The sequence below is a fragment of the Ovis canadensis genome, chromosome 21 (assembly GCF_042477335.2).
Source record: "Ovis canadensis isolate MfBH-ARS-UI-01 breed Bighorn chromosome 21, ARS-UI_OviCan_v2, whole genome shotgun sequence".
Taxonomy (NCBI): domain Eukaryota; kingdom Metazoa; phylum Chordata; class Mammalia; order Artiodactyla; family Bovidae; genus Ovis; species Ovis canadensis.
Window position 1 is genome coordinate 18,316,829 of NC_091265.1, and position 12,252 is coordinate 18,329,080.

The following is a 12,252-nucleotide window of genomic DNA, read 5'->3' on the forward strand; positions in this document are numbered from 1 at the left end:
GAAAGCTAATTAATAATTGAGATTTGGAACTCTCCAGCATGAACAAAGGAATTATTCTGGGTAAAACATGCACAAAGCATCCTAGATTTTCTCTGAGAATAAAAAGGGAGGAGGCTGCACTTCTCGGAACTTCTCGACATGGTCCTCCACACTCCCCTGGGTTCTCTCTTCCCCTTGCTGTTTGCTTATCTGCTTTGCCTTCCTCTGCCATTTCTAAACATAGAAGGATGATGAATCTGCCTTAATATGCCAGATAAAATCTTAAAGCTAAGGTGAGCAGGCATTTGCTTATAAGCAAAGGGAAAGAGAATGAAAAAGAAAATGTATACAATGTAAAAATACTCATGGAGTTGGGAGTATGGGATTCTTGTCCTAAGACTCTCAGTGGATACAGCCAAGAGTTTTCCTAAATCCTAAACCTTTTTTGGACAGACTGATGCCCTCAGTCCCAAAGGGAGTATATCAAGTGGCTTCCTGGTTTTATTCTCAGCCGGATTACCAGTATGTATTCCTGAGCACTAAGGATTAGTTATGTTAGAATGCTTAATGAGCTCCAAGTAGATACAAGAAATACCAGTGAACAATTAAGTCACATTCCTTGTCCTTGTGGACAAGGTACATGAAAAAGTACCTACCACACTGTTATGAGGAGCAGGGGGCGACAGAGAATGAGACAGTTGGATGGCATCACCGACTCAATGGACATGAGTTCGAGCAAACTCCTGGAGACAGTGAAGGACAGGGAAGCCTGGTGTGCTGCAAGCCACAGGGTGCCAAGAGTTGGACACGACTTGGTGACTGAACAACAACAAGGCTGTGACGAGTGCCATGATGGGAGCTGTGGGCGCACCAAGAGGAGGGCGCCTGTGTCTCAGAGGAGGCAACCTTACACCGCACTGCTCCCTTACCTCAACTTCCAGCCTGAACCTTCAAAGGCCTCGCTCCTCTGGCCTGTGCCTCAGACTCCAGGCCCCTCTCTGAAAAGACCACCTTCTGTTTCCCCTTAAAGCTAGCTCTTCACCCACCAGCACCCCTGCTTGGGGTCCCCTCCCTACTCGCTCATCCCCTCCCCACTCACTCATCCCCTCCTCAGGCCTTGATCTGGGTGCCAGGCCCCCTTGCCCCACGTGGCTGTTCCCAACTCTGCTTCAAAAGACAGTCTGCATCCTCACCACCCTCGTTCTTTTTCACATCACAATGCTCGTTTTTTTAAAACAGTGCTTTGCATTTTGTAAAAACAAATTATGAATGTGTTTACTCTAATTTTTATAAATGTGTTTACTCTAATTTTTATAAATGTGTTTACTCTGACTTTATAAATGTGTTTACTCTGATTTTGTCTATCATTACTTCCAGACCATTAACTCTATGGACGTGAGGACTACACTCCGATTCGGTTACTATCTCACAACCAGGCCCGCTGGAGAGGGAGGAAACAGTGGCAGCTGGGCCAGCACCAGGGAGGCTCCTACGTCTGTGCTCTTGTCTTCTAGGAAGATGCAAAGGACCCTCCAAGGGACCAGGATTAGGGTAAGACCAGCAAGGGACCTGTCCCAGTTATGAAACTTAAGTGGGTGCCCAAAAAGCCACCATAATCTACACAGACAGTGTCCTAAGACAGTGTTTTTAATGATAAAGTATCAAAATTTGAAATAAAGACAAGATCGCTATTACTGATTGCTCCTTCAACAACAGGCTGCAGTATGGTGAGGCATGGCATAGCTCTTGAAACATTTTTTTGGTCCTTACAGCTCAGGACAAAAAGAACCTGCTATTTGGTTTCTGGGTGACTTCACAATGTATCTGCAGGGCAGCGGTGATGGCTTCTCAGGAGGGGCATTATTCTCAGGAAGGGAATTCTCCGTTATTCACAGAGAAACATGAAGTTTCCCATAATGTAACCATGGGTGTGTACATGCTAAGGTGCTTCAGCTGTGTCTGACTCTTGCAACCCCATGGACTGTAGCCCACCAGGCTCCTCTGTCGATGGAATTCCTCAGGCAAGAATACTGGAATAGGCTGCCATGCCCTCCTGTAGGTGATCTGCCCCACTCAGGGATCAAACCCAAGTCTCTTGTGTCTCCTGCGTTGGCAAGCGAGTTCTTCACCACTAGCACCCAGGAAGCCCTATGTACCTATAATATAATGCTTCACCTTTACAACAACCATAACATGTATCTAGTGAGAGGGGAAATACTGGGCGCACGTGTGCTGTGTGTGAATGAGCGTGTTTCTGCAGTGTATAAAGGTCACTGCCTCGCAGTGTGATTCTACATTTCACCTATTTGTCTCACTAGCAATGGTTCTCTGGACTGGTGGCAAGCACGCTCTGTTTCTGTATCATGGGACCCTAAACACAGACAGATATACTTTCTAATACGTTTTCAGACAGTTGTCAATTTCACATGAGTGCTCTCTTGCCTGCTAAAAGATCACTGTTAAAAAAGTAAGATCCAAACCCACAAACACTCCCAGTAAGGCAGCAGCACTCCCAACCCATTCATTTGTGTGATTCTGACAGCTATGTAATTAGTACAGCCCTGCTGCCTGCCTGTGGGTCAGTCGGACCCGTGACGAACATGACAGAGAACAGATCAGTGCTGTGATTCAGCAGAGACCTGATTTCCCAAATGGCACCTCCCTTTGAAACACATCACTCATTCACTAGGAAATAAAAACACATCAACAAGTTGCCGGGGAACAAACAAGAGCTTGATTATCTATTCTCTCTTTAATGTGTGGATTCAATATTTACACTTCCATTTCTCGAACCTCTGAAAGAGATTCAAAATACATTTCCCAGGACTCACTTTACAGAGCACTGCTAAAATTAAGCTGTGCCCAAGTATCCAAGACAGGCATCACTGGAGGCAAAATGAAGAGAGAGAACAGCTGCTTTTCAAAGTTGGCTGATAAGTAGGTCTCTGGCAGCAATAAACCCTGGGCTAAAGACAAAACAAAGCAAAACATATTTTCTCTTTGTCTGGCACTACCATAGCTCTTCTTGTTTAGTATCACACTTTGAAGGAGCTCCAGGCTTGCAGACCAGGCATGCAAAGTTCAAGATCAACTAGCATTTGAAGGAACGTCAGAAACACATCCCCGCACCAGCCAGCTTCCTGTTCCTGATTCTCTGGACCCCCAGGGAAACGAGGGTTTGATGTTTGGCCAGAGAAATGCATGGTGACATCACACCAGTGTTGGCTGTTCCCCCAGATGAGCAAGTGAGGCACTCGCTCTCCCTTCAAATGAACAGGAAGGCAATGAGACCCCATCTGCTTGACTTTGAGAAAGTTTGACCAGAATGATCCATGTAGTGCTTTCAGTTCATTCCATCATCAAATACTTCCAAACCCGTCCTCTATTCCAGGAGCAGACAGGGAAGTTAGAGAGCATTTTCAAGAACAGGAGGAGCTTATTCAATGGAAGCTGACAATAGCCCAGAAAGACGGCCATGCATGGTGTCCTGTGGTGGACAAGACGACTCAGGCTCAGCACGCTGAGGTTTCCCCAAGCTGCAGAGCCGGCCAGGGGAGGGAGCCAGACCCCCAAAGCCCCCCGCACGTTCCCTCATTCAATGCTCCTCTCCTCCTCAGCACTACGGGAGCAGCTGTCAGGACCAACTAGAAGACCCCATGGGTGATGGGGTGCTCAGAACCCTCCACCTACGTGAAGCAGTTTCTGAAGTCGCAGGCTTTGCCGGCAGAGCACACACCCTGCGGTGCAATCACGCGCCAGCGCTACCCCATTCAGGCATCCGTCCTCGCCCGGCTGCACTCTAACAGGTCTGTGCCCTGCTCCGGGACAGATGAAGCCACACCCCAGCAGACTCCGGCACAGAGGGTCACAGGACTGGAACAGAGGACAGTCTGCACGTCAAGGTTGTCAACCAATGTCATCTTAATATGGGGATCTGTAACCAACTGTCTCAACACTTTATAATAAATAGTTGCAAATGCTGCTTCAATTCAAATGTAGCGAGCAGTCATCAAGGGCCTGTGCTTGGCCCCCAGAAGGCAGGCACAATGCTGGTTGATGAATTTTGCTGAATGAAAGCAACAGGCTAAAGGCTGATGGAATCGCAACGCAAGGACTCCTGTGTCCTCCTCGAGCCGGGCTCAGCTGTCCGACAGCCTGCTCAGAGCCCAGACCGTGCAAAGAGGTGCTGCCGCTTGTCAGTTCCCCTGGCAGGACATCACACCATATAAAAGCCCAACATGGAAGACACCCCTGGGAGGCCAATGAAAATGATCTTTTAAAGGATAGTCACAATGGCCCGCATCACTTAGGGTAAGGGACACAGACGAAAAGTCTCTCTGCTGTGGCTGGGAAGGACAATCAGAAAAAAGGGGGGGGGGTGCAGAGGCAGTACTGAATTTCTCAATTTTCATGGCAAAATACAGAAAATAAGTTTGACCTCATTCATACGAACTTTCTTCCCTACTGAGTAAGTGGTGTAAAAAAAATATACATTACGGATTCTGGAAACTAAAAAAATATATATTCCTTAAGAAGAAATCAGACAAATGAACTTATTTACAAATCAGAAACAGATTCACAGACTTAGTTGCTGAGCAGAAGGAATAGTTAGGGAGTTTGGGATGGACAGGTACACACTGCTAGTATTTAAAATGGATATCCAACAAGGACCTACTGGAACGTGCACATGGAACTCTGCTCAATGCTATATGGCAGCCTGGATGAGAGATGAGTTTGGGGGAGAAAGGATACATGTCTATGTATCCCTATGAGTCCCTTTGAGGTGCACTCAAAATTATCACAACCTTGTTATTCAACTATTTGTTGCTGTTTAATTGCTAAGTCGTGTCTGACTCTTTTGCAACTCCATGGACTGTATTCTGCCAGGCTCCTCTGTCCATGGGATTTCCCAGGCAAGAATACTGGAGTTGGTTGCCACTTCTTTCTCCAGGGGATCTTCCTGAATACAGGCATCGAACCCATGTATCCTTCATTGGCAGGTGGATTCTTTAGGGAAGCCCATTAATTGGCTATACTACAATACAGAATAAAAAGTTTAAAAAAATTTTTTAAATAAAGAAAATGATTCCACAGAAAAGGCAACTATAGAAACCTACATAGTCAGGGACAAAGCGTACAAGTAAATGTCAGAACCTGGAAAGAGCAAGGGAAATGCTGCTTCCAAATATAGATTAATGGGCATCGTGGCATTTATTATTTATCAGTTAAGCCCTGTACGGTTCTACCCACAGCTTCAAATCCCTACGGCAAAAATACAATGAAATTCCATTAGTTAAAACAGAACAACCGAGCTGGAATAACACAGTCTCATCATAGCACTGTTTACCATGGGAGAAAAAGATTGGAAACCACCTAACAAGAGGCGCTGTTTAGGGGAAAACTGGGGATTTCCTTCTGGTCATAAGTAAGAGGCTTTGCAGGAGGAGGTGATGCTTTTTCTCTTACCTGTCTCTGTGAGAGGTAGGTACACTGCCGGCTTAATTCTGACCCAATGCTCTAATACGATGTTTCAGTTTATTCATTATAATGTTATTTAATCACTAAGTCATGCCCGACTCTTTTGTGACCCGATGGACTGTAGTCTGCTCTCTGTCCATGGGACTTTCCAGGCAAGAATACTGGAGTGGGTTGCCATTTCCTGCTCCAGGAGATCTTCTCGCCCCAGGGATCAAACCTGTGTCTCCTGCACTGGCAGGCATATTCTTTGCCACTGAGCCACCTGGGAAACCCTATTTTAATGTATATTAAATAGAGTGCTATTCTGGGAGATCAGACTAATTTGGATGATGTCTCTTTAAAAATATTTTTTAAAAATTGTATCTGGCTGCACTGGGTCTTGGCTGCAGTAGCACATGTCAGCTCTCAGCTGACCAGGCAGGATTCAGTTCCCTGACCAGTGACCGAATCTGGGCCCCCTGCATTGGGAGTGAAGAGTTAACCACTGGACCCACAGGGAAGCCCTCTAAATGAGGTCCTTTTCATGATTTTTTTTTTTAAGGCAAGGACATTGATATGCATCTATTAGCCATTCTCCTCTACTTCTCTGGGCAAGCAAGTTGGGCCAGCTCCTCACTGCAAAGGAACTCATATATAGCTACCAGAAGCTCCGAGGAGTGGTTATGACCACACATCTTCATGGCTAGCTTCTCAAAGCTCACAAGTTGCAGCCATACCAGGCCATCCGTGTGGTATTCCCATATGAAATGCTCTCACATTTCCTCTTGACCTATTTGTATTTATATATCGTATTTATCACCTACAGTGTCTACTTCAAGGATGTTTCCCGGATGCCCCCACTCACACAACTTGCCCTTCTCTGTCGGCGTGGGGCACAGGGCCACAGCCTCAAAGAGACACAAGTCCCATCAGTAGGCAACACAGAGAAAGTCTGTGCTGCTAATGGAAGTTCTTTCTGGTCCTCATCTGCAGGATCTCCGGGTTAGCTTGCCTTGCCTGGTGTCTGTACTATATCCTTTACTCCGCCTGCCCTCCCTCTAAGATTTGCTTCCTGGAACAGGCTTGCTCTTCCTCCTCCTCTGTCCAGGAATTGGTGACAGTTCTGCCTTAGCCCTCACCTCCTAGCTGCAGACCGTGACCATCCTCATTGCTTTACTCTGAGGCCAACCCTGGAAAGAGCTGCATCCTCTTTAGGCATAAGATAGTTTCATCATAGTGCTATTTGCCAAGGCACACGCACAGAAAAAGCACCAAATGCTCAGAGGTGGGTGTTGATGGAATGAATTACAGTGCATCCATACAACAGAATAGTACATAGTCATTAAGAAAGAATGAAGTCATTTATTATTGAGAAACATTTATTAACAGATAAAAATTTACCCACAAATGATAAAAATAGGTTGTAAACAAGATGCATAGTATAATCCCATGTTTAGAAAATTTATATATGCACACAGCAAGACAAAGATATGAAGAGCTATACATCAAAGTATTGAGTGAGTAAGTGAAGTTGCTCAGTCATGTCTGACTCTTTGCGACCCCGTGGACTGTAGCCTACCAGGCTCCTCCATCTGTGTGGTTCTCCAGGCAAGAATACTGGAGTGGGTTGCCATTTCCTCCTCCAGGGGATCTTCCCGACCCAGGAATCGAACCCAGGTCTCCCGCATTGCAGGCAGATGCTTTACCCTCTGAGCCACCAGGGAAGCCCCACCAAACTTATCTCTGAGTAGTGTGATCATGGATTTCAATGTTTCCCATCACTTTGTTCACTTTGCTTATTATTTTTATAATTTATTTACTATCTGCAGTAAGTAAGAAAAAAATAAAAGGTTTTGTGTTGTTGTTTGGCTTTAACAGTCATTAGAGGAGGGAATGATAAGGAGGTGAAAAAGTTGGGGTGAAAAAGTTGGATATTACTGTTTTTGCTTACAAATTATACCACATACGTGGTAATGAATCATAGCTTACTCGTTCTTTCATATGCTAGGTTTGCATCTCCACAGAAACTATAATTTTCACAAGTAATAATATTATTTACTCAGGAGTAATAATAATTACTGTTTACCAAGAGAAAGGTACTACTTCAGGTGCTTGATATGTTCTACTTAATTAGTATTCACAGAGACCCTATGAGGTAGATATTTTTATTTCTACACTTTTTAGATGAAGGAACCAAGTGCTGGAGAAATTTTCCCAGGGCCACTCAGTGAAGGAGTAGAGGCAAGAGTCTAGTCCAAGTCTTACAACATCACAGGACTGAAAGGGTACAATCTCATCTGCGATTCTCAGAGCACAAGTGGGCTTTCCTGCTGGTGCAGTAGTAAAGAACCCACTTGCCAGTGCAGGAAGTGTGAGTTTGATCCCTGGGTTCAGAAGATGCCCTGGAGAAGGGAATGGCAACCCACCCCAGTATTCTTGCCTGGAGAATCACATGGACAGAGGAGCCTGGTGGGCTATAGCCCATGGGGTTACAAAAGAGTCAGACACAACTTAGGGACTAAACAACAACACAGCCCAAGGGTCCAAACCACACAAGACCACACAAGGCCTTTTTTCCCCATCTATAATACACTTCTATCTTATCTGTGTATGTGTTTGTAACGTTAGTCGTTCAGTAGTGCCAACTCTTTGTGACCCCCATGGACTGTATGTAACTCACCAGGCTCCTTTTTCCATGGAATTCTCCATGCAAGAATATTAGTGTGGGTTACCATTCCTTTCTCCAGAGGATCTTCCTGGCCAGGGATAGAACCCAGGTCTCCCGCACTGCAGGCAGATTCTTTACCATCTGAGCTACCAGGGAAGCCTCTATATTACCTCTACTTATTTATAAGCAGCTGAACTAGAGCATTATATTCTTCAAGAAGCTTTTTCGTGTTGCTAATTAAGAATAGGCATTGATATATATTTGCTAAATAATAGTTAAAGTTAACACTTATTGAGTATTTATTGGGATAGGAGTTTGTGTTCTATAATGCTGGCTCAGGTATCCTTCTATCATGCAATGAAAGCAATTTCCAGATCCCAAACTAAGGAATGGAGCCAAAGTTGAGATCCTAGCTCCATTCAGGTCATCTCACTCAAGAATTCATATTTTGTACCACCAGTCAGTTAACAGAATTTGTGCTGAATAGTAGCCCCAATGAAAAACACCACACTCACAAAATGAAATTCTTTTCACCCAAACTCACACCATATTCCCAAGCAGGCAGAAGCAAACTGTCAATGTTTTCCTCGATTTGATTTCCCAGATCACTGCCTACAGGAAGCCATGCTTCAGTCTGGAAAACATCAGCCCATGAATTAACAACATAATTACCGCATGATATCAGCCGACACTGCACAGTAGTGAACAGGTGTCCTGGTAGAGTAAGATTAATGAAGTGACTGCAGCAGGAGCTTGTCAGAGCCACAATTTCTGGTAATAGAGAGAGCCATCATGTTAAAATTGCAGGGTCTGGATAAACTGAAAGTAGACTCAGAGAATTATCTTGACTCTCCCAGCCTAAGTTCACACTACTCCCTGATTTTTAGAAAAGAAATGTTATAACCATCACATTTACAGAAAGGAAGAAAGTATTTTAACACCCCAGTGAAAAAGATATTCAGAGATGTTCCCTGAAGCACAGTCTCATGCCGTAGTTGCCATCCTACCGTGACTACCCAAACTCAGCTTCCATTCAGATCCTGGAAGGTTGTGAATTCTTCAATGAAGAGCACACAGGGATCCCATGTTCTGTAACAGCGTGGGTTCCAGCACTGAACAAAACTCACAATGGTGGAAGATCAATCAAAATTTCCTAACCTGACTAAGCCTTAGCTTTCTTATCTATACAATGAGGCAATTAATAGAATTATAACAATTAAAAGAGATAATGAATATTAATAGAGCTTGGCCCATGGAAAACGCAAAGAAAGGTTGTCTATGACTATTATCAGTTATTTTCTAATAAATACCTGTACACATACTTGCCTAAATTATACTGCATTTGAAATTTTTCTAGCCCACAAAGACCAGAACAATGTTCCAGCAAAATACCTTTCTTTAAAATCATACATCCAACTGTCTATCAGGCTTCCAACACACTCAAGGGCCTACCCTAAGTAAAATTAAATGTTATCCTGACAAGGTTAAACGAGGTTTATGGATGTCTTCCTGCTGATTTTCATTAACTCATGAAGATTTACCCAATCACGCTCCCTCTCCACTGGGAAAACTTGACACTGGAGCTGAATGCAGCTGAAACAGTCAAAGAAACAGAGAATGTGTGCCTACAGGTCTCTTGTCAACTGATCCGCATTCCAGATGAGTTGGCAGGAGTCAAGGAGAACTGGCCACACAGAACTCCTGGAAACAAGCTCAGGGAAGGCTTTCCCACTGAGGCCGTCTTGGAAAGGACCTGCACCATCCAGAATAGTGGCCACTGGCCACATGCGGCTACTGAGTTGTTGATATGGAGCTGTCTGAACTGCGGAATGTATAAGTGCAAAATATGTGCTGGATGTTGAAGACTGAGTAGGAAAACATGGTAAAAACGTAAAGTATCTTTAAGAAGACATTTTAATATGTTTTATATTTTTAATATTAATATACCTAGTAGGTTAATAAGTGAAGTGAAAGTGTTGGTCATTCAGTCATCTCTGACTCTTTGTGACCCCATGGACTGTAGTCCACCAGGCTCCTCTGTCCATGGAATTCTCCAGACAAGAATGCTGGAGTGGGTTGCCATTTTCTTTTCTAGGAGGTCTTCCCAACCCAGGGATCAAACCCAGGTCTCCTGAGTTGCAGGCAGATTCTTTGCTGTCTGAGTCATATTACTAAAATTATTTTCACCAGAGGTTTTTTTTTTTTTTTCTTTTCCCATTTAACTAGAAAACTAAAAATCACATAGTGTGGTTGTCTATCTGTTGGATCTATTTTCTATCTATTGGGTAGTGCTGATTCAGACCATGAGGTTCACAAGTCATACATGGTATACAACATTTTGTTTCCCTTAAATGGGTGATCATTTATCAGACAGTTAATATGTGTTACAGTGAAACAAAATTGGGATAGACAATAAAATAATACCTTGGACAAGAATCCCCATCAATAGACGTTAGCTATTTATGTATAATTCTTATGGTGAATAAGCAAAACTGAGTTGAATAAGTTGAAAAGTAAAAGTGTAAGCTGAAATAAAAAAAAGTTCTTTGGTCCAAGATTTCTCTGAGCCACTGCTCTACTTTATATGAAATTTGATACTCAAAAAAGAAATATGGCTAGTGTTTTTCAGACTCATTTGAGCACGTCATTTTTATCCTTTTTTTCCTTTTTGAGTGCCTTAAAGGACCTTTTTTTTTTTTAATGTTTTGGGAAATGATTCTAGTCTTTATTTGGACTCCAAAAATACAAGAACGATGAATCTTCCATTTAGAACCAGAGAACCTGAAATTTGATTAGCAAAATTAAAAAATCCAGAGAAAGTGGAAACGACATTTTGCCTGGCCTAACATACACAGTACACTGTGGTACATAATAAATAATTAATTTATAGCATTTGTTTTTATTAATGAACAGGATGAAAAGCAGCATTTGAGCAATAATTTGTCTTACTCTGACTGATTCACTGAGCCCAGGCTCTAAGGATATCTTTTGATTAATTTCTTAACGTTCACATCTTCTCAAAGCTGATTCATTCTGGGTGAGAAGACAGCTAATGAGCAGTGATGTGAGTGGTAGTTGGTAGAGATCAGCAATAAAACAAGGACATCAATTTAGGGTTACCACAGTGGATGTTTATAGGGAAGTTATCACCCACCCTCTTGTTAGTTGTTTCCATCAAAGAACTAATATGTGCTTGTCTCCTTTAGCATTAACTGAATCACAGTGTACAGGTCATTACAGCACCGCCCCGTGGGTACCTGTTCCCATCATAGTACTACAGCAACCTTTACATGCTTTTTAGAAAATCTCTTCACTGCTGTAATCTTCTTTTAAATATCTAAACAATAGTGCTTTATTGGTAAAAGGTTAGTTTCAATGGACATAAAATTGCTGTGTAAAATAAGTTTTCAAAATACATTTTTATAGGTAGTTTTATCTCTTAGTAAAAGGTATTTAGATTGGAGCAGGCAAAACAAAAGGGGATTTGAAAGTGTAGGTCCACCCACACTCATGCATCCATTAGGTGGCAGCTGGCACTAAGTAGACTATATTGGGCTTACTATGTCTACCGCTTTCAATGGGCTTACTATGGGCTTACTTTCAATTGGGCTTACTATGTCTACTGCTTTAAAAGGGGGCCACCCCGCCCCCTTTTTAAACAACAGCTTTTACTAGCATAGTTGATAAATGCCAAAATAACCCAAATAACTGGTCCTGCATGGAGGTACCCTGAGGTCATGGAACACTTCTTGGTTAAAACTGTACACTGCACCTAAACCTATAGCTCTTGACTGCCCACAATCAGGCAGCAGCACAAGGCCAGCTGGGAGAACACCAGACGGCCTTCTGCAGTGCGCCTGGCCAGCTGCCACCATCTCCCTTCCTTCCTGGGCGGCCTCAGCCCTGGAGTTCAGCGCTTCTCCACATCAGACCCCGTGCTCCAGTGGGATGAGAACACTGAGCCAGCACCCACCCCCTCCAGTCTCCTTCCATGTGTCACTTCTGGGGACCAATCAACTGCAGGGCAAGGAAACCAGCCAGTGTGGTGCCAGCCGTCAGCCAGCCCATGGAGCAAGTCTGAAAGAGCCTTCACTCTCAAGCCACCTGTGGACAAGTCTGTGTAACATGTAAGGAAGGAAACCACGACG

The 12,252-nt window shown here is 43.6% G+C and overlaps 1 protein-coding gene across 1 annotated transcript in view; it reads right to left on the reverse strand.

Moving 5' to 3' along the window:
- FAT3 (FAT atypical cadherin 3) overlaps positions 1-12,252 on the reverse strand; it is an 813,871-nt gene that overhangs the window by 537,103 nt on the left and 264,516 nt on the right. The window lies entirely within an intron of this gene.